The sequence below is a fragment of the Manis pentadactyla genome, chromosome 4, assembly GCF_030020395.1.
Source record: "Manis pentadactyla isolate mManPen7 chromosome 4, mManPen7.hap1, whole genome shotgun sequence".
Lineage (NCBI taxonomy): Eukaryota > Metazoa > Chordata > Mammalia > Pholidota > Manidae > Manis > Manis pentadactyla.
This window is the reverse complement of record NC_080022.1, coordinates 30394051-30422040: the sequence shown is the minus strand read 5'-3', so window position 1 is coordinate 30422040 and position 27990 is coordinate 30394051. Positions and strand designations below refer to the sequence as shown.

At 42.7% G+C, this 27990-nt stretch overlaps 1 long non-coding RNA gene across 2 annotated transcripts; it reads left to right on the top strand.

Moving 5' to 3' along the window:
• Positions 1-411: 411 nt before the first annotated feature.
• Positions 412-27552, top strand: LOC118907663 (uncharacterized). Of its 2 annotated transcripts, XR_008996974.1 has the most exons (5): positions 412-922; positions 1428-1519; positions 3809-3931; positions 26822-26964; positions 27155-27552. It is a non-coding gene; the product is annotated as an uncharacterized LOC118907663 (long non-coding RNA). The 2 variants fall into 2 exon arrangements; XR_008996975.1 differs by lacking the exon at positions 412-922 and having other exon boundaries at positions 1157-1519; positions 27155-27549.
• The last annotated feature ends 438 nt before the right edge of the window (positions 27553-27990 follow it).

The window sequence follows — 27990 nt, the reverse complement described above, 5'->3', positions numbered from 1 at the left end:
TTCTTATATTTTTAAAGGGTTGTAGGACAAAAAAGAAGAATATGCAGCAGAGACTGTGACCTGCAAAGTCTAAAATATTTACTGTCTAGCCCTTCACAGAAAGTTTGCCTACCTCTACTCTAGGACAATAGACTGCAACTAAAGTGTAAATCGATTGCAAGGTAAAATTGTGAATCTTGCCTCAGAGACAGGGTTTCTTGAAGTGTATGAAAGTGAATGGAAAACTGTTGTCTTTAGTCAATAAAAGTGGGGCTCTTTTGAGCCATTGAAAGGGATTCTGTTATAAATTAAGCCAATTGCCAGTAGAGGAAAAAAAAAGCTACAAGGTCAAGTGCTTCAAAAGAAAATGATTTGATTCCTATTGCTGCTATAACAAATTACCACAAATTTGGTGGCTTAAAAACAACACAGATACAATCTTATAGTTTTAGACATCAAAAGCCCAGGTGGGTCTGAAATCAAGGTTTCAGCAGGGCTGCATTCTTCCAGGGGCTCTAGAGGAGGTGAACTTTTGTTGAGTTCGGTGCTGATGTTGACTTTTTAAGGTAGCAGGTTCTTAGTAACTGCATTCACCCTTATAATTTCAGAGTCCTGAGCTCAGATCCAAATGTGGTGCCAGCACAGACCTTCCTGTGATGCTGTTGAAAGAAAGGAAGTGTGTGGTGGCTCGGGTTTTTCGTGGTTAGCTTTGTGTTTAGCTTGCTGTTGAAGGATGTGAGCTCCCAACATACAATTAATCGTGAGCAAGTCTCAGACTTCTTAGATGTGAATGGAAGGCTGTCAGGTCTTCTTTTAAGCTAACCAGGTTTAAGCAGCTAAGTTGTATTACGGTCTTTCCAGACTGAATCTGAGCTCTTTGGGTGGATAATTCGTGTCAGATTGGCCAAACCAGTGAGGATTAAGGAAGGCTCATCCAGACCAGGTAAGTGGGAGCAACCACAGATTCTCCATCACACCCTCCACTTTGCCCTCTGTTGCATTTTTATCTCTATCTTACTTTCTGCTGTGGTGGCAGTATATACACAATTAGTGTGATGTATAGTGGAGAAGAGAATGCAGCCCCTCCGTGGAAATAAAGAATTTCAGATTCTCAGCAAAGCTAGAGGCATCGTCCCCATGAAAGTCTTGCTTTGGGACATAGACATAGACTGTGCCCTTCCAGCTTTGATGAGGGTTGGAACTTCCCTTTTGGCTCTGCTTATTCCTTCCTTATTCCCATCTGCCTCTGCTAAGAGCTGGACTTAAAGGCCTGACATTTCCTCTTGACAGCTTTCCTTGCCCTGGGGAGCTCCTAAGAGGTGGTTTCTGCCTGTGAGAGCCACATGGTATGTCCACTTTGCTGACCCAGGCAGCAAAGACCTGTAGCCATTGGCTGATAGCTGGACTTTGTTCACATGTGTTTGATTCCTTCCTTTCCATTTGGTCAGATGGTGACTGGCTGAAGAAGTTTTCCAGTAGGACCCTTGGAGAGACTAAAGAAGAGGGAGGGTTGGAGCCTTCCAAGGTGGAAGCCTAGGAGGTGAGATTGAAGGCTGTGCTTCTAGAGGAGAGGCTGGCATACTCCCCTTCACACCCCAGGGCACTTCTGATATGGGTGGGGGATGGGGGGAACTGAATGCAGAAGCTTTGGGGTTCGTGTGCTGGTAGGGCTGGAGTGAGAAGTACCTTACATACGCCTGAGTACTGATTGTGATTGCTGTTGAACAAGGGGACGTCGGAGGTGAGAAGGGGCGGTGAGTGCTCCTCATCACCAGCACCTGCCATGCCCCCACTCCTCCCGCTCCCTCTCTGAAGACCTTGGCATCAGGCCCACTGATTCCGGGGAGGCCCTTGCCCTCAGCCTGTACTCGGGGGCAGGCTGCCTCAGCCCTTTCTCCTGCTTTTCAGTGCACCATCCTGACCTCTGCTTCTTGGGATAATTCGGGGGCTCCTCCTCTTCTGTCCTCCCTTTGACCAGCAGTATTTATCTGAGTTCCTTCCCTAGCCCTCTCAGCTCCTCTCTCCACACTGTCCTTGTGCAGTTTCAGCCAATTTTGTCCCTGGTTTGAGGTTGTCGCAACCACTCAATGTTCTGGTAATTTTCTGATCTCTAGTCCAAGCCCTGACCTCTCTCCTTAGTCTCACATATTTCTGCCTGAGTGTCTTACAGTCGCCATAAATACACAGAGCATAGCCCATGTGGGTGTCCTCTCTCCTTGGACTCTGGTCTGCCCAGGTGCCTAAGCTTAGCTAATTTTGCCATCTTCCAAAGTCACCCTAACTAGAAACCTCAGTGTCATCTGAGATCCCTCATCGTAATCCACACCTAATTTTTGCTCTATCCTGCTATTTTTTCTCCTACATCTTCCTGAATCTCTCCTCTCCTGTTTATTCTTGTCACACACACTGTCTTGGTCTAACATCTGTTACCTCTTAGGTGAATAATGATATAGCTTCCTAACTGGTCTCCCTGCCCCAGGCCTGCTTCCCCCTTCCTGAGCAGCCAGCGGAGCATTTCTCAGGCACAGGTCTGACTGTACCACTTTAGTCAAGCATTCTAGGGACCCCTCAACTATAGGATTGAGTCCAGTCCCATCAGAAGGACAGAAAGGCTCTCTGGGTTCTGACCTTGCTCATCTCTCTACATTGTATCGCTGTTTTATATTCTAGGAAATAAGGGTTTGTAAGTACCTCTCATCCCTATGTTTTCACATATGTAGTTCTTTTGTCCACAAAGCCCTTCCCAACTTTTTGGAGCTGGCTAACTCCTACTCACCTTTCATAGTTGAGCTCAGTTGCTGCCTTCTCCAGGAGACTTCTGAATCCTCCAGTTGAGTGAGATGAGTGTCCCTCCTGGGCTTCCATGGCACCTTCTAACCTAGCATTTACTGCGTTATATATGCCAGGCACTGTCTTAAGTGCTTTACAAATATTTAATATTAATGATAATCCTTTGAGATAAGTACTGTTATTAGCCCCTGTTCCAGGTGACAAAATTGGGGCACAGTGAGGTCAAATAACTTGTTCAGTATTACGCAGCTCATAAGTGGCGGAGCTGAGATTCAAACCAAAGTTGTATAGTTCCTGGATCTGTGTGTGCTCACATTTGTGGCTAGCTCTTCCCTAATGGATGGCCAGTTCCTCAAGGGCAGGAGCCAAGTCTACTTAGTATCCCCAGCACATGACATCAGAGCTCAATACCTATACACTGACCTACTGTTCCCTACAGAGAGGTCAGAGACCACAGGGTGTTCTCTATCGAACAAATGGTAACATTTGTCGTGAATGTTTTATCATCTAGTCAGCCTGGTCTCAATGGAGCACAAAGTAAGCCCCATCCTCCTTCACGGTCTTCTCAGCACTTAGGCCCAGGCAGGAGGGCAGCCCCTCTGCTTCCGTTGTAGCCAGCCCATGACTAAGTAGGCTTAGGCACAGAGCGAGAAGGTTGTGGGTCAGTTTAACAGGAGTAAGGTGGGTGACTTGGACCAGTGTTTGAAGATGTTGAGAGTTCTGTATTGTGGGCCAAGCAAGTGATGTTCTGTGACTGCAGGGCAGGGTGACACCAGCTGATTGTCTGAGGGCCAGTGGGATGAGATAACGCGCCTGTGGGATGGGGATCAGGTTGGATGGTGCTGAGGTCCCTGTCCGTAGATGTCCAGCTGGGTGCTGCGTCCATGGCCTCTGCCTTCTGCAGCCCCACCAGGCCCTCCCTGTCAGCACCTTGCTGCAGCCCGCTTGCTGCCCTGGGTTCTGGGCGTGCATTCCAAACACTCGCTCTCCTCGGAGAGTCAGGGGTCCTCTCTAACCTAGATATTTCTTCTGCACCTAGGGAGTGCCCTCTGCAAAGAAGGCCCGGTCAAATCCCCAGGTGTACATGGACATCAGGATTGGGAACAAGCCTGCTGGCCGCAACCACATACCCCTGCATTCCAGTGTGTTCCCAGGACCACAGGTGAGCAGGACTCCAGTCAGGACGCTGGCGGCTGGCAGACTGGGGAGGAAACTACCTGGGACCCTGGGCCCTGGACCACGGACCCGAGTGTTTCTGAGGCATCTTGGACCCCCGCGTCTATTAACAAATGAGGCAGAGCAGCAGCTTTGAAGCTCTAGAAAAGCTTAGTTACAAACATTAGAAAGTACACAGTTGAAAGTTGTAATTTTTTCTTTTGATAATTGTGTTTTGATATGTATTCAGACATACAGATATATACAATAAGTATTCTCTAGGAATAAAGAATAGTAAAAGGAACTTTTTTATTCTTCATTCATTAATTCATGTTTTGCCCCTATGCTTTATCATCTTAAATACATATATATTTTTCCCCTGTACCATCTGAGAGGTAGTTGAAGACTTCCTAAATACTTCAGCATATACTTCCTAAGAACAAGACTGTTCCTTACATAATCACAGATTAACTATGAAAATCAAGAAATTTAGTATTAATACACCACTATTAACTAATCTTCAGGTCACATCCACATTTCATCACTTACCGCAGTATTTCGTTTATAGGAATTTTAACATTTCTCTGAAGAGGATTCATGAATTAGACATTTAGTGGTCAAGTCTCTTTAGTGTCCTTATATTTAAAACAGTTTTTCAGTTTTTCATTGTCTTGATCTTGACATCTTTGAGAGAGCAGGCCAGTTGTTAAGATTGTTTCTCCATTTCTCCTGCCTAGTGCTGCCTCACGATTAGATTTAGCTTATGTGTTTTGGCAGGAAGACCGTAGAAGAATGTCATTTCCTTGTTAGTGCATCATAAGAGGAAGTATATATGTCAGTTCCAATATTTGTGATGTTAACTTTGATCACTTGGTTAAGGAGATATCTGCCACATTTCTCCACTGAAGAGTTACTGTTTTTAAGGTTGTAAATTAAAAGCTAAAATTTTTTTCTCCTAACTCCAGCCCATATCCTACAGGTAACTACTATTGACATTTGTGTGTTTCCTGTTTTCTTTAATATTCATAATGACCCTTTTTATAAATATATATATTTTTTGGTTTTGATCTAGCTTTTAAAAAAATTTTTTTTCAAAGTCATAATGTATGTAAAGAGAATTGTTCTGTGAAGTTGGTTATAAAACATGACATTTTCCTGCTCCCCTCAACATCATTTTTCTGCCCTGTCGAAGCAACATTCATTTCTTTTTTTTTTTTTTTAGAAAATAAGAGATGGGTATTTTTATTTTTATTTTTATTTTTTTTTTGTGAGGGCATCTCTCATATTTATTGATCAAATGGTTGTTAACGACAATAAAATTCTGTATAGGGGAGTCAATGCTCAATGCACAATCATTAATCCACCCCAAGCCTAATTTTCGTCAGTCTCCAATCTTCTGAGGCATAACAAACAAGTTCTTACATGGAGAACAAATTCTTACATAATGAATAAGTTACATGGTGAACAGTACAAGGGCAGTCATCACAGAAACTTTTGGTTTTGCTCATGCATTATGAACTCTAAACAGTCAGTTCAAATATGAATACTCATTTGGTTTTTATACTTGATTTATATGTGGATACCTCATTTCTCTCTTTATTATTATTATTTTTAATAAAATGCTGAAGTGGTAGGTAGATACAAGATAAAGGTAAAAAACATAGTTTAGTGTTGTAAGAGAGCAAATGTAGATGATCAGGTGTGTGCCTGTAGACTATGTGTTAATCCAAGCTAGACCAGGGCAATAAAACATCCACGTATGCGGAAGATTTATCTCAGAACAGGGGGGTGAGGTTCTAAGCCTCACCTCTGTTGATCCCCAATTTCTCACCTGATGACCCCCCTGCGACTGTGCCTGTCTTAGGTTGTTCCTCCCTTGAGAAATCTTACCCGTCTCTGGCTAACCAGTCATCTTCCGGGGCCATACAGGGAAATGTAAAGTTGGTAAGTGAGAGAGAAGCCTTATTGTTTGAAAAGGTTAGCTTTTTGTTTCTTTGCATATTTATGCCCTGTAGCTTCTATGCCCAGCATTTGTCTTGAGGTATCTTTACCACTTGGAAGAATTATGATACTCGGTAAATTTGATATGAGGCACGAATTCTATTTAAGGGTTGTAATTAGGAAAGAAGAAGAAAAGCTATAGAAGTAGCAGGTGGAAGAAAACATGGGAAGATTGATTATTTCTTTGACATATCTTCTTGTAGAGTAACTTCAGCATGTATAGGTTTTAAGCTACTACTTAAATTGCGCACACACATTAACATAATAGGAGTATAGTTACATAACCAAAGCATACCTGTAATTACCAGCCATCTCCAGTGAAACCAAGAAAACCAGTTAGGCACCTTAGGCATTTGTGAAAACTTATCTATGATATGGTGGATATTGTCCAACTGAACTTGAACAGTCTGAGAGAAATCAGACAAATTAAAACAACCCATTCCTGGGGAATGTTCACATCCCTTATGTTCTTTTAACAGTAAATAGTCTGTAGTTGTAAGATTTTGGAGCGCTACAATTTGCACTTCTCCAAATTCTTGGTTGAGTTCCAACAGTATAGATCCAGTCAAATTTGTTGTTTTACTGTATGCACAGGCCAGCTTAGATATCTCCTTCATTCCCATGGCAAGTCCAGGAGCTGGTGGGATGAGTGCATCTACAGCTGTAGCAGTGCGTGGATCTTTGTTGGGGTTTTTTGATGATCATCTTCTGGCATGAGTCTTCCCGAGAGTGCTGATGTTGGAAGTTCTCTTTCATATCGTATCTTAGTTCATTTTCGGGGTAGCCCAATTAGGCTTTGATCTTCTGTATAAACGCAAACAGACCCTTTGCCTACACTTTTATATTCCCTTTATACCCTTGTGTAGAACTCGTTGGAGGTTACCACACAGGAACTGCCCTTTTTTTTTTTTTTTTTTGCTTTGTTTTTGGTATCACTAATCTACACTTACATGACGAATATTATGTTTACTAGGCTCTCCCCTATACCAGGTCTCCCCTATAAACCCCTTTACAGTCACCGTCTATCAGCATAGCAAAATGTTGTAGAATCACTACTTGCCTTCTTTGTGTTGTACAGCCCTCCCTTTTCTCCTACCGCCCCATGCATGTTAATCTTAATATCCCCCCCCACTTCTCCCCCTCCTTATCCCTCCCCACCCACCCCTCCTCCCCAGTCCCTTTCCCTTTGGTACCTGTTAATCCATTCTTGAGATCTGTGATTCTGCTGCTGTTTTGTTCCTTCAGTTTTTCCTTTGTTCTTATACTCCACAGATAAGTGAAATCATTTGGTATTTCTCTTTCTCCGCTTGGCTTGTTTCACTGAGCATAATACCCTCCAGCTCCATCCATGTTGCTGCAAATGATTGGATTTGCCCTTTTCTTATGGCTGAATAGTATTCCATTGTGTATATGTACCACATCTTCTTTATCCATTCATCTATCGATGGACATTTAGGTTGCTTCCAATTCTTGGCTATTGTAAATAGTGCTGCGATAAACATAGGGGTGCACTGATCTTTCTCATACTTGATTGCTGAGTTCTTAGGGTAAATTCCTAGGAGTGCAATTCCTGGGTCAAATGGTAAGTCTGTTTTGAGCATTTTGATGTACATCCATACTGCTTTCCACAATGGTTGAACTAACTTACATTCCCACCAGCAGTGTAGGAGGGTTCCCCTTTCTCCACAGCCTCGCCAACATTTGTTGTTGTTTGTCTTTTGGATGGCAGCCATCATTACTGGTGTGAGGTGATACCTCATTGTAGTTTTTTTTTTTTTTTTTTTTTAATAATTATTTTTTATTGAAGGGTAGTTGACACACAGTATTACATTACATGAGTTTCAAGTGTACAACACAGTGGTAGAACATTTATATACATAATTCTAGGTTCCAGCTATCACCCTACCAGGCTGTTACAATATCTTGACTATATTCCTTATGCTATACATTACATCCCGGTTACTAATTTATTTTACCATTGGAAGTCTGTCCTTTTTTTTTTTTTTTTTTTTTTTGTGAGGGCATCTTTCATATTTATTGATCAAATGGTTGTTAACGACAATAAAATTCTGTATAGGGGAGTCAATGCTCAATGCACAATCATTATTCCACCCCAAGCCTAATTTTTGTCAGTCTCCAATCTTCTGAGGCATAACAAACAAGTTTTTACATGTAGAACAAATTCTTACATAATGAATAAGTTACATAGTGAACAGTACAAGGGCAGTCATCACAGAAACTTTCGGTTTTGCTCATGCATTATGAACTATAAACAGTCAGTTCAAATATGAATACTCATTTGGTTTTTATACTTGATTTATATGTGGATACCACATTTCTCTCTTTATTATTATTATTTTTAATAAAATGCTGAAGTGGTAGGTAGATACAAGATAAAGGTAGAAAACATAGTTTAGTGTTGTAAGAGAGCACATGTAGATGATCAGGTGTGTGCCTGTAGACTATGTGTTAATCCAAGCTAGACCAGGGCAATAAAACATCCACGTATGCAGAAGATTTCTCTCAGAACGGGGGGGTGAGGTTCTAAGCCTCACCTCTGTTGATCCCCAATTTCTCACCTGATGGCCCCCCTGCGACTGTGCCTGTCTTAGGTTGTTCCTCCCTTGAGGAATCTTACCCGTCTCTGGCTAACCAGTCATCTTCCGGGGCCATACAGGGAAATGTGAAGTTGGTGAGTGAGAGAGAAGCCTTATTGTTTGAAAAAGTTAGCTTTTTACTTCTTTGCATATTTATGCCCTGTGGCTTCTGTGCCCAGCATTTGTCTTGAGGTATCTTTACCACTTGGAAGAATTATGATACTCGGTAAATTTGATATGAGGCACGAATTCTATTTAAGGGTTGTAATTAGGAAGGAAGAAGAAAAGCTATAGAAGTAGCAGGCGGAAGAAAACATGGGAAGATTGATTCTTTCTTTGATATATCTTCTTGTAGAGTAACTTCAGCATGTATAGGTTTTAAGCTACTACTTAAATTGCACACACACATTAACATAATAGGAGTATAGTTACATAACCAAAGCATATCTGTAATTACCAGCCATCTGCAGTGAAACCAAGAAAACCAGTTAGGCACCTTAGGCATTTGTGAAAACTTATCTATGATATGGTGGATATTGTCCAAATGAACTTGAACAGTCTGAGGGAAATCAGACAAATTAAAACAACCCATTCCTGGGGACTGTTCACATGCCATATGTTCTTTTAACAATAAATAGTTTGTAGTTGTAAGACTTTGGAGCGCTACAATTTGCACTTCTCCAAATTCTTGGTTGAGTTCCAACAGTATAGATCCAGTCCAATTTTGTTGTTTTACTGTATGCACAGGCCAGCTTAGATATCTCCTTTCTCATTCCCATGGCAGGTCCAGGAACTGGTGGGATGAGTGCATCTACAGCTGTAGCAGTGCGTGGATCTTTGTTGCGGTTTTTTGATGATCATCTTCTGGCATGAGTCTTCCAGAGGGTGCAGATGTTGGAAGTTCTTTTTCATATCGTATCTTAGTTCATTTTCGGGGTAGCCCAATTAGGCTTTGATCCTCTGTATAAACACAAACAGACCCTTTGCCTACACTTTTATATGCCCTTTATACCCTTGTGTAGAACTCGTTGGAGGTTACCACACAGGAGCTGCCCTTTTTTTTTTTTTTTTTTTTTTGCTATCACTAATCTACACTTACATGACGAATATTATGTTTACTAGGCTCTCCCCTATACCAGGTCTCCCCTATAAACCCCTTTACAGTCACTGTCCATCAGCATAGCAAAATGTTGTAGAATCACTACTTGCCTTCTCTGTGTTGTACAGCCCTCCCTTTTCTCCTACCCCCCCATGCATGTTAATCTTAATACCCCCCTACTTCTCCCCCCCTTATCCCTCCCTACCCACCCATCCTCCCCAGTCCCTTTCCCTTTGGTACCTGTTAGTCCATTCTTGAGTTCTGTGATTCTGCTGCTGTTTTGTTCCTTCAGTTTTTCCTTTGTTCTTATACTCCACAGATAAGTGAAATCATTTGGTATTTCTCTTTCTCCGCTTGGCTTGTTTCACTGAGCATAATACCCTCCAGCTCCATCCATGTTGCTGCAAATGATTGGATTTGCCCTTTTCTTATGGCTGAATAGTATTCCATTGTGTATATGTACCACATCTTCTTTATCCATTCATCTATCGATGGACATTTAGGTTGCTTCCAATTCTTGGCTATTGTAAATAGTGCTGCGATAAACATAGGGGTGCACTGATCTTTCTCATACTTGATTGCTGAGTTCTTAGGGTAAATTCCTAGGAGTGCAATTCCTGGGTCAAATGGTAAGTCTGTTTTGAGCATTTTGATGTACCTCCATACTGCTTTCCACAATGGTTGAACTAACTTACATTCCCACCAGCAGTGTAGGAGGGTTCCCCTTTCTCCACAGCCTCACCAACATTTGTTGTTGTTTGTCTTTTGGATGGCAGCCATCCTTACTGGTGTGAGGTGATACCTCATTGTAGTTTTAATTTGCATTTCTCTGATAATTAGCGATGTGGAGCATCTTTTCATGTGTCTGTTGGCCATCTGTATTTCTTTTTTGGAGAACTGTCTGTTCAGTTCCTCTGCCCATTTTTTAATTGGATTATTTGTTTTTTGTTTGTTGAGGCGTGTGAGCTCTTTATATATTCTGGACGTCAAGCCTTTATCGGATGTGTCATTTTCAAATATATTCTCCCATACTGTAGGGATCCTTTTTGTTCTATTGATGGTGTCTTTTGCTGTACAGAAGCTTTTCAGCTTAATATAGTCCCACTTACTCATTTTTGCTGTTGTTTTCCTTGCCCAGGGAGATATGTTCAAGAAGAGGTCACTCATGTTTATGTCTAAGAGGTTTTTGCCTATGTTTTCTTCCAAGAGTTTAATGGTTTCATGACTTACATTCAGGTCTTTGATCCATTTTGAGTTTACTTTTGTATATGGGGTTAGACAATGGTCCAGTTTCATTCTCCTACATGTAGCTGTCCAGTTTTGCCAGCACCACCTGTTGAAGAGACTGTCATTTCGCCATTGTATGTCCATGGCTCCTTTATCAAATATTAATTGACCATATATGTCTGGGTTAATGTCTGGATTCTCTAGTCTGTTCCATTGGTCTGTGGCTCTGCTCTTGTGCCAGTACCAAATTGTCTTGATTACTATGGCTTTATAGTAGAGCTTGAAGTTGGGGAGTGAGATCCCCCCTACTTTATTCTTCTTTCTCAGGATTGCTTTGGCTATTTGGGGTCTTTGGTGTTTCCATATGAATTTTTGAATTATTTGTTCCAGTTCATTGAAGAATGTTGCTGGTAGTTTCATAGGGATTGCATCAAATCTGTATATTTCTTTGGGCAGGATGGCCATTTTGACGATATTAATTCTTCCTAGCCACGAGCATGGGATGAGTTTCCATCTGTTAGTGTCCCCTTTAATTTCTCTTAAGAGTGACTTGTAGTTTTCAGAGTATAAGTCTTTCACTTCTTTGGTTAGGTTTATTCCTAGGTATTTTATTTTTTTTGATGCAATTGTGAATGGAGTTGTTTTCCTGATTTCTCTTTCTGTTGGTTCATTGTTAGTGTATAGGAACGCCACAGATTTCTGTGTGTTGATTTTGTATCCTGCAACTTTGCTGTATTCCGATATCAGTTCTCGTAGTTTTGGGGTGGAGTCTTTAGGGTTTTTTATGTACAGTATCATGTCATCTGCAAATAGTGACAGTTTAACTTCTTCTTTACCAATCTGGATTCCTTGTATTTCTTTGTTTTGTCTGATTGCCGTGGCTAGGACCTCCAGTACTATGTTAAATAACAGTGAAGAGAGTGGGCATCCCTGTCTAGTTCCCGATCTCAGAGGAAATGCTTTCAGCTTCTTGCTGTTCAATATAATGTTGGCTGTGGGTTTATCGTAGATGGCCTTTATTATGTTGAGGTACTTGCCCTCTATTCCCATTTTGCTGAGAGTTTTTATCATGAATGGATGTTGAACTTTGTCAAATGCTTTTTCAGCATCTATGGAGATGATCATGTGGTTTTTGTCTTTCTTTTTGTTGATGTGGTGGATGATGTTGATGGACTTTCAAATGTTGTACCATCCTTGCATCCCTGGGATGAATCCCACTTGGTCATGGTGTATGATCCTTTTGATGTATTTTTGAATTCGGTTTGCTAATATTTTGTTGAGTATTTTTGCATCTACGTTCATCAGGGATATTGGTCTGTAGTTTTCTTTTTTGGTGGGGTCTTTGCCTGGTTTTGGTATTAGGGTGATGTTAGCTTCATAGAATGAGTTTGGGAGTATCCCCTCCTACTCTATTTTTTGGAAAACTTTAAGGAGAATGGGTATTATGTCTTCCATGTATGTCTGATAAAATTCCAAGGTAAATCCATCTGGCCCGGGGGTTTTGTTCTTTGGTAGTTTTTTGATTACCGCTTCAATTTCGTTGCTGGTAATTGGTCTGTTTAGATTTTCTGTATCTTTCTGGGTCAGTCTTGGAAGGTTGTATTTTTCTAGGAAGTTGTCCATTTCTCCTAGGTTTCCCAGCTTGTTAGCATATAGGTTTTCATAGTATTCTCTAATAATTCTTTGTATTTCTGTGGGGTCCATCGTGATTTTTCCTTTCTCGTTTCTGATACTGTTGATTTGTGTTGACTCTCTTTTCTTCTTAATAAGTCTGGCTAGAGGTTTATCTATTTTGTTTATTTTCTCGAAGAACCAGCTCTTGGTTTCATTGATTTTTGCTATTGTTTTATTCTTCTCAATTTTATTTATTTCTTCTCTGATCTTTATTATGTCCCTCCTTCTGCTGACCTTAGGCCTCATCTGTTCTTCTTTTTCCAATTTCGATAATTGTGACATTAGACCATTCATTTAGGATTGCTCTTCCTTTTTTAAATATGCTTGGATTGCTATATACTTTCCTCTTAAGACTGCTTTTGCTGTGTCCCACAGAAGATGGGGCTTAGTGTTGTTGTTGTCATTTGTTTCCATATATTGCTGGATCTCCATTTTGATTTGGTCATTGATCCATTGATTATTTAGGAGCGTGTTGTTAAGCCTCCATGTGTTTGTGAGCCTCTTTGCTTTCTTTGTACAGTTTATTTCTAGTTTTATGCCTTTGTGGTCTGAAAAGTTGGTTGGTAGGATTTCAATCTTTTGGAATTTTCTGAGGCTCTTTTTGTGGCCTAGTATGTGGTCTATTCTGGAGAATGTTCCATGTGCAGTTGAGAAGAATGTATATCCTGTTGCTTTGGGATGTAGAGTTCTATAGACGTCTATTAGGTCCATCTGCTCTACTGTGTTGTTCAGTGCTTCCGTGTCCTTACTTATTTTCTGCCCAGTGGATCTATCCTTTGGGGTGAGTGGTGTGTTGAAGTCTCCTAGAATGAATGCATTGCAGTCTATATCCCCCTTTAGTTCTGTTAGTATTTGTTTCACATATGCTGGTGCTCCTGTGTTGGGTGCATATATATTTAGAATGGTTATATCCTCTTGTTTGACTGAGCCCTTTATCATTATGTAGTGTCCTTCTTTATCTCTTGTTACTTTCTTTATTTTGAAGTCTATTTTGTCTGATATTAGTACTGCAACCCCTGCTTTCTTCTCGCTGTTGTTTGCTTGAAATATGTTTTTCCATCCCTTGACTTTTAGTCTGTACATGTCTTTGGGTTTGAGGTGAGTCTCTTGTAAGCAGCATATAGATGGGTCTTGCTTTTTTATCCATTCTGTTACTCTGTGTCTTTTGATTGGTGCATTCAACCCATTAACATTTAGGGTGACTATTGAAAGATATGTACTTATTGCCATTGCAGGCTTTAAATTCATGGTTACCAAAGGTTCAAGGTTAGCCTCTTTAGTATCTTACTGCCTAACTTAGCTCGCTTATTGAGCTGTTATATACACTGTCTGGAGATTCTTTTCTTCTCTCCCTTCTTGTTCCTCCTCCTCGATTCTTCATATGTTGGGTGTTTTGTGCTGTGCTCTTTCTAGGAGTGCTCCCATCTAGAGCAGTCCCTGTAAGATGTTCTGTAGAGGTGGTTTGTGGAAAGCAAATTCCCTCAGCTTTTGTTTGTCTGGGAATTGTTTAATCCCACTGTCGTATTTGAATGATAGTTGTGCTGGATACAGTATCCTTTGTTCAAGGCCCTTCTGTTTCATTGTATTAAATATATCATGCCATTCTCTTCTGGCCTGTAGGGTTTCTGTTGAGAAATCTGACGTTAGCCTGATGGGTTTCCCTTTATAGGTGACCTTTTTCTCTCTAGCTGCCTTTAACACTCTTTCCTTGTCCTTGATCTTTGCCACTTTAATTATTATGTGTCTTGGTGTTGCCCTTCTTGGATCCTTTCTGTTGGGGGTTCTGTGTATTTCCGTGGTCTGTTCGATTACTTCCTCCCCCAGTGTGGGGAAGTTTTCAGCAATTATTTCTTCTAAGATACTTTCCATCTCTTTTCCTCTCTCTTCTTCTTCTGGGACCCCTATAATACGGATATTGTTCCTTTTGGATTGGTCACACAGTTCTCTTAATATTGTTTCATTCCTGGAGATCCTTTTGTCTCTCTCTATGTCAGCTTCTATGCGTTCCTGTTCTCTGATTTCAATTCCATCAATGGCCTCTTGCATTCTGTCCATTCTGCTTATAAACCCTTCCAGAGTTTGTTTCATTTCTGCGATCTCCTTTCTGGCATCTGTGATCTCCGTCCAGACTTCATCCCATTTCTCTTGCGTATTTCTCTGCATCTCTGTCAGCATGTTTATGATTCTTATTTTGAATTCTTTTTCAGGAAGACTGGTTAGGTCTGTCTCCTTCTCTGGTGTTGTCTCTGTGATCTTTGTCTGCCTGTAGCTTTGCCTTTTCATGGTGATAGGAATAGTTTGCAGAGCTGGGACGAGTGACGGCTGGAAGAACTTCCCTTCTTGTTGGTTTGTGGCCCTCCTCTCCTGGGAGAACAGCGACCTCTGGTGGCTTGTGCTGGGCAGCTGCGCGCAGACAGGGTTTCTGCTTCCTGCCCAGCTGCTATGGAGTTAATCTCCGCTGTTGCTGTGGGCGTGGCCTGGCTCGGGCAGCTACTCCAAAATGGTGGAGTCGCGTTGGAGCAGGAGCGGCTGGGAGGCTATTTATCTCCGTAAGGGGCCTCCCTGCTCCCTGCAGCCCAGGGGTTAGGGTGCCCAGAGATCCCCGGATTCCCTACCTCTGGATTAAGTGTCCCACCCTGCCCCTTTAAGACTTCCAAAAAGCGCCCGCCAAAACAAAACAGCAAAAAAGCAAAAAAAAAATGGTCGCGCTTTTCTTATGTCCTCTGGCACCTGGCCTCCGGTGCCCGCTCACTGTTCTTGCTGCCCTGTTTTCCTAGTATCCAGGGCCCTGCACTCTGGCCCGGATGGCTGGGGCTGGGTGTTCGGCAGCCCTGGGCTCCGTCTCCCTCCCGCTCTGCCTATTCTTCTCCCGCCGCAAGTTGGGGGGATGGGCGCTCGGCTCCCGCCGGGCCGGGGCTTGTATCTTACCCCCTTCGCGAGGCGCTGTGTTCTCTCAGGTGCGGATGTGGTCTGGATATTGTCCTGTGTCCTCTGGTCTTTATTCTAGGAAGGGTTGTCTTTGTTATATTTTCATAGATATATGTGGTTTTGGGAGGAGATTTCCGCTGCTCTACTCACTCCGCCATCTTCCGCCCCTCACTCCAAACATTCATTTCTTTTAGGTGATTATTTTGGCTTTTATTGCTGTATCTCTGAAAAATATTTTATCATGTTACTACTACTTGATTTTTTTCAGATTTTTGCTGTTTTAGGTTAGTTTTTCTGGGGAATAGATTCATGGAGAATTGTATGTGGAAAGTTTTGGGGAGTGATCATAGGAACAGCTCTTGGAATGAGGGGAACAGTTTGGGCAGAGAGATTGTAGTCACACACAAACCTCAGCTGACTCCTGGGGGAGTTTTGGAGCTTGGATATCCCTTTAGAGTTGTTCAAAAGCCAGAGTGCCAGGCCTTTGAACCCACACAGGGACCAGTCCTGAATTCTGGCTGGTTCCCAGGAGTGGTAGGGCAGCACCCTTCAGCCAGGGGCATTTCTGGGGTGGGACTCATCCTGGGTCTGGTAGCATTTAACATTCCCGGAAGGTGAGGGAGGAAGGGAGTTGGTCTGAAAGGGGACCTGAGGGGCTGAGCGCATCATCCGCTGCAGGTCAGATATGCTTGCTTCATGTGATGAGTTCACTCATCTGGGAATGCCTCCTCCAGGACTCTGGTTAGTCTCTTTTCCTGGGGAATTTCCAGAGGAAAGTTAGTGGAATGAACTATAGCCCTGTTGCTGCTCTTGGTCCCAGAATCAAAACTGATAGCCATCTCCCTCCTTTTCTACCCATTCTAGATTCCTCTGGCCCTCATCCAAGCTGGTTCCTTTGCTGGTCTAAGTGGCTTACCTGGTGAGGTGACCCATACCTTTGAGTTCTTTGTGCCCTTCCTCATTGTGCCCTTCCCAGGCCATCACTGCTCATCAGACTTGGACAGGGGAGCACAGGCAATACCCCAGTGAATCCCCTGGGGGCCTCACGTGTCCTGACCAGTCCTGTTGTGTAACAGAAAGCCTACCTCCTAATAGCCAGGGTCAAGCATCCCACCAAGATGATGACTCCTTTTCTTACCTGCTTGTCTCCTGGCACAGGAGCCTTAAGTGATCGGGCAGCAGTGTAACTGAAAGTTTATGGGACTCTGGTTGTCCCCACTGGTGAAAGTGTACCCTCTGGCAGCCGGACCTCTAGATCCACAGAACCTTGAGTTGCAGGAATGGAAAATGGGAGTGGTATTAAGCAGGACTAGCCCAGCTTCTGCCCCTTGGTTCCTGGACCCCCAGGGACACAGCACTCCATAATGGTCCCTGATTTACAGTGTATACTCGTCCTCTCAGGTTATCATTTCTAAGCTGGTGGCTCAGTTGTACCCTAAGACCTTTCCATCTGCTCTGTCAGTTCTGACTGGTGTGGTGTCTGATAGGAATAGGGGGCCGCAAGTTCACATACTTACTGCTGCACGTCCTTTCCTGTACAATGGGCCCTTTGGTTTGATGCCATGTTATGCTGTATCCTGTGACACTGTAAGCACTGGGATAGTGGTGTTGGCTGAAGCCCTGTAGGCAGTAAAAGCAAGCCCATATCCAGAATACTTGTTGATGCTTGTCAAGATGAATTACTGCCCCCTGCAGGGCAGAAGGGGTCTGGTGTGATCAACTAGTCAGCAGGTGCCTGGTTGGTCTCCAAGGACGGCGGTGCCCAGGTTGGTCTCGGTTGCTAACAGTTTGGACGTTTGGTATTGGCAGTGGCTAGCTCAGCCTTGGAGAGTGAGGCCCGTATTGTTGGTTGCATATGTTGCTTCCATTCCTGTCATCAAGGCTACTTTATTCATGCACGCATCAGGTCAGCACAGTGGTGGCCACTGAGGCTGGCTGATGTCACTTGCTGTGTCTTTTTGTTCACATGGTTGTTTAATGCCTCTTCTGTGGCGGGTATTGTCTGGTGAACACTAACATCAAAGATCTTCAGATTCTGTGCCCATACCTCTGGCTCCATCCGCATGCCTCTTCCCAATCCCTTTGTCCCCGGTCATCTGGTCCATTTGCTTCCAGATTCCTGACCTACTATCCAAGCCATTTGCCACTGCCCTTGAGTTTGTATATAGCCTTTCCTGGGCCACTTTTCTTCCCACAAAAAATGGATGAGCAGGTTTGTTGCCTGAAGCTCTGCCCTTCGGGAGAGTCCCAGAGTTCCCTCATCACTGTCTTTTAGGGCCACCCTGAGTGGGGCTGCAGTGTAGCTGCAGTCCCCTTCCAGTTTGTCCCCATGTATCTGGCCAGCTCATCAGTGAACCATGCCTGCCTTTCTTTTCCTGCCATCTGGTCAATAGGGACCTCCACATGGCCCTAGGTGGGAACTGAAGGAAGAGTTGTGGTTTATAACAATGATGGGTGACATTGGCTGGGGCGGGGTGAGGGTGAGGGGGTGTTTAGTCACCTGCCCCTGCAGATTATTTGTGCCTCTGGCCCTGCTTATGCCCAATCCTGAATGCAGCATTTCCATCTCCTAGCAGATTGCTGCTGGGCCTGCTAGTCCTTATGACTTCGTGGGCCCAGGAGAACCCAGCTCACAGTGGACAGTTCTGGTCACATGTTCACTTGGTGGCACATGGTTAGGTGGTTCATCTCTACCAGAGCCCAGAATCGTGCCAGGAGCTGTTTTTGAATGGTTGATATTTGAAAAAAAGTCAAGCCTATAGATAAGTTGGAAGAGTGTAATGAATGGTCATACGTCTTTCATGTGTGTTCATTCATTGTTAATATTTACTCTCTGCCTATATATGCACATGGCTGTTATTATTTCCTCTACCATTTTGAAAGCAATTTGTGATTGTGATGTTTCATCCCTGTATGCTTCAGCATTTATCTCCTAAGAGCACAAATATCGTGTTCTATAATCATTGTACATTATTAGTTCAAGAAATTGAACACTGATACAGTCTGATACATAGTTCATAGTCAGATACGCTGATTGTCCTGGTACTGTCCTTCACTGAGGCCCTGTCCCCTCATCCAGGACTCTGCTTGTGTTCAGTTGTCAGGTCGTCTTAGTCTCCTTCGGTCTGAAACTGGTCAAAAGGAAAGACTTCGTCTTTTATGACATTGCTATTTTTGAAGACTGGGTCAGGTGTTTTCTAGGATGTTCCTCATTTGAGTTTGATAGTTTCCCCATGATTAGATTCAGGTTATTTTTGGCATACTTTGGAACACTGCAAAAGTGGCGTGCCTGTCTTCATGTATCACTGATAACCGTCCATTGGTGAGAGTCACTTGGTTAAGGTTGTGTCTGCCGGTTTTTCCCACTCAAAAGGTACCCATATTCCCCTTTTGTAATTAACAAGTGATTTGTGGGAGATATTTAAAGACATTTTACTGGTGCTTTTAGTACCCTTTCTTTGATTCTAGCCTCAATCAATTATTGTTGTGATGGTAATTTTGTTTATCCTAATACATTTTTTAAAAAGTAGCATTTCTACATTTATTTTAGTTAGCATTCAGCTATAAATAAGAGTTCTCTCCCCTCCCCCTTTTATTTATTTATCGGTTATGTGTTGGTAGTTTATGTGTCAACGTGAGTCCTACTATTCAATGTGTTACAATCCATCTATTATAGCTATTCACTTGTCAGTTGCTCAGATTGTCCTAAATTTGACCATTGGGAGTGCCGTCAAGCTTGCTTCTGTACCCACTTGACATTCACCATCATTTTTTTAGCTGTTCCTTACTCTCTGGTACAATATAAGATGATCTGGGCTGACCTGTACTCTCTCTGCTCTGACCCTGGAATCTGCCATTCTTCCAAGAAGCTCCTGTTCCTTTTAATAGGAAATAATTAGAAATCAAGATCTGGATCTTGGGTGTATGCTACGGGCCTGGGATGTCATTGACTTCTAGGCCCTTTGAGTAGGCAGGGCTAGAGAGAGAGAGAGAGAGAGAGAGAGAGAGAGAGAGAGAGAGTGTGTGTGTGTGTGTTTATTTTTATTTATTTTTATTTTTTAATTTTTAATTTAATTTAATTTTTATTTTGGTATCATTAATCTACAATTACATTAAGGACATTATGTTTACTAGGCACCCCCCTTCACCAAGTTCCCCCCACATACCCCTTCACAGTCACTGTCCATCAGCGTAGTAAGATGCTGTAACATCACTACTTGTCTTCTCTGGTGTGTGTTTATTTTTAAATCATGAGTTAAACAGTGACACTCCAATTTTGTGTCAGATCTGAGTGGTGCAGTCGGTGGCCTGCAGTGGATGATGCACTAAGCCCCTGCATACTACAGGGTTCTTCCTTGCCATATTTATATCTCCTTTCTCCTACAGTGAGAGCCTTGGCTCCTAAAAACCTCGATATAGTCACTTATTTGCTCAATCCTACAATGCAGAATAGTTTCAGAATTGCTACAGTCATACCACTACTGACAATTTCTTTGCAGTTCTTTTACTTTCATTTGTAGAGAGTCCAAATACTGTGCTATAAAGTTCTGAGGTTCCTTCTTTTTCTTCTATATGGTTAAGTTATCCATTTAGCTTAAAGTCATTTGTTTCTGTACTCGGTTTTAGGGTTTTCTCTCCAGCTTTATTGATTTAATTTTACTTTTTAATGAATACTGACATGCTTCAAAAATCAGAACTATATGAAGAGGTGCATGGAATAATGTTACTCTGCCTCTGGCCTTCTACCCTGTATTCCTGCCTACTTTCTGTACATAACCAGCTTTTTTAGTTCCTGGATAATGCTCCTTTTGTTTACTTTTGCAGAAATGAACAGATAGAGGAATATTTTCATATTTCCCTCATTGTTACACAACAGCTAGCTTATTATGTATTCTCTTTTGCACTTTGCTTTTTTTGCTAAACATTGTGTCCTTGAGACCATTCCATATCACTTCATGGAGATCTTGTTTTGTTTATAGTGCTTCATGGAGTGGATGTACCATAATTAATTGAACCATAATTTATTCAAGATTGCTATGTCTGGGCATTTAGGTGGTTTCCATTATATTACAGTGACAAATAATGCTACTCTGTACAAATGAATTTCATATTGTTGGAGGTGTATCTTTGGGGTATATTCCTAGAAGAGAATTATTGGGTCAGAGGGTAAACAGATGCATATGTAGTTCTGTTAGATATTGCCAAGTTCTTCACAGACGTATGGTTTTGCGTTCCCTCCTGTAAGGTTTAGGAATAATACCTGTTCCCCTAACTTCACTCACGATTGTGTGATCAAGCATTTGCATTTTTGCCAGCCCAGTAGGTGAGAAATGGAGTCTCAAGAGTAGTTTAAATTTACATTTTTCTTCTGTGAGTGAAGACTATCTTTTTATGCATTTAACAACTTTTTATAATCATTTTAAAGACCATTTTTTTGTTGTATGTCTTATGCCCTTTTTCTATTAGGTTTGATCTTTTCTTCCTCCTAATTTTTGTAAGTTCTTCATATGTTTCTCCCAGTGTGTCATTTTTTTCTTGTTCATACTTTGTTTATGGTATTTTGTGCCATGCCAAAGCTTTTTTATTTTTATGTCGTTGAAAGGTTTTTTTTTTTTTATTGGATTTTGAGTCCTAGTTAAAAAGTCTTTCCTTTAACTCCAGGTTATAGAAGAATCCAGCCCATTTGGCCTCCATCACTTATACTTTTTCCGTTACACTTAGCTATCTGATCCATTGGGAGTGTACATTGGTGACTATCGTTCCCAACTTTCTAGCTGGCACGTATTTACAGACAACATCTATTTTGGGGAAACTATTTGAGAGTAAGTTGGAGACCTCATGTACCTTCACCACTAACTAGTGGACACTAAATACTTAAGCCACTAAATATTTCAGCGTGTTATTTCCTAAGAACAAGGGAACTATTACCACAATATCATTATCAAAATCAGAAAATGATACTGTACTGTACTGCACTGTGCATTTTCAGATTTCATCACTGTCACAATAGCATTCTTAGGTTTTTATAGTTGGGATACCTCATGTCCTTACAGAGTCACTGTCTTCCCACCCCCACCCCAAGTCCACGTGACCCTGTGCACCCTGCTGACAGCCCATGGCAGCCACTGGATGCACTTTCCTCACTCCTCTTCCAGCCCTACTGTCTCCCTTGCTCTCCTGCTCACCTAGTACAAAACCGACTGCAGGAGAGAGGCACACACCATGCTAGCTGGTCCCCTTGGAGTTGAGGACCATAGGCGAAAGGGTGCTCCAGCCCAGCGATGCCCATACATGTGCCTTCTCAGCCTGTGACCTTGCTTCTCATCACACTGAGAAGTTGGAACAATCAGAAGAGAACTTCTTTGTTCTCTTTCTGTTGGCTCCCATCTCCCCTGGGACCCAGGTTTTCCATCCCCTCTCGTGCCTCCTGCATTCCCCCCTCTGCGCCCACTCGCCCTCCCGTCAGCGCACAAGTGTGCTGCACACCGCCCGCCTTTAAGACAGTAAGGTACCTCTTCCTGACCCCACGCTTCCCTGCAGCCGCCACTCCATTTCATTGGCCCCATTTGAGCAGAACTTATAAAAAGAGTTGTGTAGACTCACTGCCTCTCTTTCTTTCCTTGGCCCCCTCCAGTGAGACTCTGCCCCCCTCCTCCACGTTGCTCTTGTCCAGGATGCCAACAGCCTGTATCTTGCTGACAAGTCAGATGTAAGGCCTCCTTTCCCATCTTGGCAGCATCTGATGCCATGCATCACGCTCTCCTTGAATCCCTATTTCTCTGGCTGGCAGGACACCTGCTCCTTTTTTCTTTTTATCTCAGTGGGCGCTGCTTCTGTCTCCTTCCCTGTCTCCTCCTCCTGGCCTCTGAGCTGTTGGAGGGACCCAAATCTCAACTCTTGTTTTCCTTCTCTGTCTACTTATTCTTTATTTAATGGTTCTTGACCCACTAGCCCAGTGCCCAGCTCTTAGAACTAATACTTTACTAGGCTGAAATGAAAGTCACAGCTAATATATCCTTGCAACACATAATTTAAAAAATTAGTATTATGCCATAAGTGTATTATGAAGGAAAATTAAAGGAAAGTGATGATAAGGGTATGCATTTCAGGACTTAAATGCTTGGACACAACTTACATATATGACATATTTAAAGGTGCACTTCTACCTAGAGCAACAGTTAGCAGTGTGGACTGATACAAGTGTATTGTGTGGACAGAGTCAGTCAGAGTAATGTGATTTTCTGAAATCGTATCTCTTGGTAAAATTTTGAACAAAAATTAAATTCCTTCATAAAGTTTAAGTGGTAAGTCTATTTCTGGAAAAATTCAATACAAAAACTAAGTCTTGGATTTATATGTAAAATGGAGTTAGGTTCTAGGCCCAGATCATTATAAACAGATTTTTCTCTTTTCATGAACGTTTGTCAGGGCATTTGAAAGTCTAAGAGGATTTTGGAATAATTCTTCATTCGGTGGACGTTGCAGCACCTGGATTCCCTGCTTCCTTACCAGTAATGCCAGTAGCAACCCAAGTATTACAACCACAAACATGCCCTGAGGTTTCCAAACAGCCTGGAGGGGGCAGTATGATCCTCTTTAGGACAGTGCCCTACACAGTTCCATCCCGTGTCATCCGGGGCTTTCCGTCCTAGCTGTTATTTAAGTCTCCACGCTCATCTCTCCTTGTTGTCCTCCCTTGGACATCCATGGACGTCTCAGACTTCACATGCTCAGCATGTCTGCTCTTCTCCCGCAGACTCTTGCCCCCCTTCTTCCCTGACTCAGTGATACCACCATCCACCTAGCTGCTTGATCAGAAATGCAGGGCTCATTCTTAACCCTCTCCTCCATCCCCCATACATCCGTCTTTACCTTCTGGTCTGGCCCCCCTTCACTCTCCCTCTCTGAGCTTGTCTCCCTGTTTCTGTTCTTGCCTCTTCCTCCTCGTGGTCTCATCTTTATGAGGTAGTCAGAACGATCCTTTTCAAACATAAATGCAATCACATCATTCTCCTGCTGTCCCCCTCCTGTGGCTGCATGCATGTGTACGATCTGGCAGGACCCACCGACCTGAGGCCTGGCACCTCCCCAAGCTCACTGAATATGCTGCTGTGGTGCTCTGTCCCCACAGCAGTCTTGCTTACCCCAGATGTCCAGAGCCCACTCCCTTGTGCCACTGCCTCTCCTGGAGCCTTCTTCCTCTAGTATGCATAATAAGGTTCTCCCCTCACTTCCTTCAGGTGTAATACACGTGTCACCTTGTCCAGGAGGCCTGCCTTGACTTTTCTCTCTTGATTGTCACTGAATTCTGGAAAGCATCCGGGACATAGTAAACGTGCAATAGGTATTTGAATATTTAAAGCAGATAGTCACAGAACTCCTCTGTTATGTCAGGCACCCTGATGGACTCCAGCATAGAGAGAGGAATGGATCATGGTCCCCATTCAAAGGGAGCACATGATCCAGAGGGCCAGCCATGAAGAGTGGGATTTCTCACTCCCACAGATAAGCTTATAGCTCCTTGTCCTGTCCCCCTCAGCTCCCACCAAACCTGGTCCTTTTAGACTAAAGTTAGATGTCACCTCCTACAGAAAGCCTTCCACGTACTGTTACCAGTGTATGTGTTTGTGTGAGACACACATTTAGATGACTGTTTTTTGTGTTCCCATTTGCTGAGCAAATGTCTGTGCCACTAGGCTTTGCTATTTTGTAGCATAATTATCTTTTATTTTTTAACAGCTTTTGGGGATACAATTCACATACCATTCAGTTCATCCATTTATACCTTTCAATGGTTTTTAATGTATTCACAGAGTTTTGCAGCCATCACCACAAATAATTTTAGAGCATTTTCATCACCCCAGAAAGAAACCCTACGCCCTCTAGCAGTCACTCCCCATCCCCCCAGCCCCTAGCTCTAGGCAAACACTAATCTAGTTTCTGTCTTTCTGGTTTGCCTATTTCAGACTTTTCAAATAAAATCATACCATTTATAGGATTTTGTGATTGTCTTCTTTAACTTAGCGCATGTTTTCAAAAAGGTTCATCTATGATATAACATGTATCAGTACTTAATTCTTCCATATTGCCAACTAATATTCCACTGTATGGATATACTACAATTTGTTTATCTATTCATAACTTGATAGACATTTGTGTTGCTTCTACTTTTTGGGCTATTATGAATAATGCTGCTATGTACAAGTTTTTGTGTGGGCATATGTTTTCATATCTTTTGGGTATGTGCCTAGGAGTGGAATTGCTAGGGCATATGATAACTATTTTAATGTTTTGAGGAACTGCCAGTCTGTTTTCCAAAGTGGCCACACTATTTTGCATTCCTGTTAGCAGTCTGTGAATGTTCTAGGTTCTCTGCATCCTCACCAACATTTGTTACTCTCTGTCTGTTTTATTATAACCATCCTAGTGATGTGCAATGGTATCTCATTGTGGTTTGGATTTGCATTTCCTTGATGGCTTAAAGATGTTAAGCATCTTTTCATGTGTACATTGTCCATTTTTATATCTTCTTCGGAAAAATGTCCATTTCGGATACTTTACCCGTTTTTAAATTGGGTTATTTGTCTTTCTGTTACTGAATTGTGAGAGCTCATTAAATCTCCTAGATATATAGGACCCATATCAGATACATAATTTGCAAGTATTTTCTCTCATTCTGTGGGTTGTCTTTTCACTTCTTCATAATGTCCTTTGAAGCACAAAAAGTTTCTAATTTTGATTAAGTCCAATTTGTCTTTTTCTTTTGTCATTGTATTCTTGATGTCATATCAAGGTTTTTGCCTAACCTAAAGTCATGAATGAAGATTTACTCTTATAGTTTCTTCTGTGAGTTTTATGGCTTACCTCTTCATTTAGGTCTGTGATCTGTTTTGACTTAATTTTTGTGTATGGTGTGAGAGAAAGGGTACAACTTCATTCTTTTGCATTTGACTATCCAGTTGTCCTTGTACTCTTTGTTGAAAAGACTATTCTTTTATTGTTTGTCTTGGCATCCTTGTTGAAAATCAACTGACCATAAATATAAGGGTTTATTTCTGGACTGTATTCTATTTCATTGATTTATGTATATCCTATGTCATTACCACACTGTCTTGTATTCTGTGGCTCCATAGTAAATTTTCAATTCAAGAAATTGGAGTCTTCCACTTTGTTGTTCTTTTTCCAGATTGTTTTGGCTATTCTGGGTCTCTAGCATTTCCATATGGATTTTGAGATAAGCTTGTCAATTTCTGCAAAAAAGTACCATCTGGGATTTCAATAGAGTTTATACTATTCTGTAGATCACTTTGGAAAGTGTTGCCATCTGAGCAATATTGTCTTCCAATCCATGAACATAGGATGTCTTTAGGTCTTCTTAATTTATTTCAATAATGTTTTATAGTTACCAGAGTATAAGTTTATACTTTTTAAAATTTATTCCTGAGTGTTTTATTCTTTTTGATGCTTTATGAATGAAATTGTTTTCTTGATTTCATTTTCAGGTTCATTGCTATTGTATAGAAATAAATTGGTTTTTGTATATTGATCTTGAATCCTGCAACCTTGCTAAAGTTGTTTATTGGTTCTAACAGTTTTCTGTTGGATTCTATATACGAGGTTGTGTCATCTTCAAATGGAAATAGCTTTTTATTTTCCTTCCCAACTGAATACCTTTCATTTCTTTTTTTTTTTTTTTTTTTTTTTTTGCCTGATTGCCCTGGCTAGAACCTCTAGTACAGTGTCAAATAGAAGTGATTAAGGCAGACATCTCTCATATTCCTGATTGTAGGGGGAAAACATCTAGTGTTTTGCCATGTGGATTTTTTGTAGATGTGCTTTACCAGACTGAGGAAGTTCCCTTCTATTCCTAGTTTGTTGAATGTTTTTATCATGAAAAGGTGTTGGATTTTGTAAAATGCCATCTCTGTGTCTATTGATGTGAGCATGTGGCTTTTGTACTTTATCTATTGATGTGGTAAATTATACTGACTTGGGGAATGTTAAACCAACCTTGCGTTCCTAAGATGAATCCACAGTTCTCTTTCAAGTGACACCTTTCTACTAGACTGTGAACTCCACCAGGGCTGGGACCAGTGTCCCCACCCAGGGCTCAACAGGGGCCTTGTAACCAAGTAGACAAGAAGTGGTTGTTAAGTAAGTGAATGAAAAGACAAACCAGTATAAAATTATTGAAACAACGCTGCTTACCATGTCATTGACTATCAGTTGAGTGGAAGACAAGGTATCTGTATGGTCTCTACATCCCAGAGTCTGAACCTGCCCAGCTGAAGGGTTGTCAGCAGTCTCACAGATGTCCTCTGAGGACCAGAACCAGGATAGTGGGAGCTGATGCGCTCATTCTCTTTTCCAGGCCTGCTCTCCATGGCCAGCTTTAGCCTAAACACCAGTGGCTCCCAGTTCTTCCTGACATGTGACAAGACAGATTGGCTGGATGGCAAGGACGTGGTGTTTGGGGAAGTCACGGAAGGCCTGGATGTCTTGCGGCAGATTGAGGTGGGTGGCTGCCCGGCCCTTGCCGTACAGCCCCTTGGGAGAGCTGGAGAGGGTGCTCTGTGGCCTGAAGGGAGGGGCCTAGCTGCTTCTGCTCTGGTTGGGAGTGGGCAGGTTGGGGGGCAGCCCTGAGCTGCTCTTTACTCTCCACCCTCCCTCCCCTGGTTGCCCCTCTTCTGTTTCACCCACAAAGGCCGAAGGCAGCAAGGACGGGAAGCCAAAGCAGAAGGTGATCATTGCCGACTGTGGGGAGTACATGTGAGATGGGGCCTTTTCTGCACTGTCCCCACGTGTCCAGGAGCTGTCAGCCCCGGGAACCGCACCTGAGGGTGTCCTGTTTGCAGCAAGCAGGAGTTTGTGTCGTAGCCCTTCTCGGGGTCACCTTGGAGCAGCTCCTCTGTGGGAGTGGCCTGGGATCCCTCTGGCTCTTTTCCAGTGTGGCCGTGGGCCTGGGAGCTGGTACAGGCCCCACCGCCCTACCGCGGACAGGTTGTGCATGACCTTTTCCAGGCCTTTGCTGCCAGGACCTCTCTTGGGCCCACCAGTGTGACTCCGGATGTTTCTTCTGGTAAAATAAACCCTCATTCTTGTAGTGCTACCTGCCCTCCAGGTCTTAGGTGTTTTCCGAGGGTGCACCTGTGAGTGGAGCACCCGCCTGTGACAGGTCAGAGTGCTTCCCCTGCTGTGCCCCTCTCTGCCAGAGCACACCTGTCAGACCACTGCAGGGTGGCAGAGGGCAGATCTGGTAAAGAAGTGCCTCTGTCCCCTCTCTGTCCTGCTAGGCAGGCAAGTTGGGTTACCACGCTCTATTCCTGCCCTCACCTCTGGTCTGGAGCTTAAGGGGTGACCTGTTCACTTACTATTCATTCACTGACCCAGTAGTCAGAATGTAGTACCACAGAGAGCCCAGGGGCCTTCTGCCAGACACTGTGCTTGGTGCTGGGGACACAACAAACAAGCCAGAGGTGGGTCCTACCCGCTCCCCCCACCCCAGGCCCACCTGGAAATCAAAGATTGGCACCATGGTTT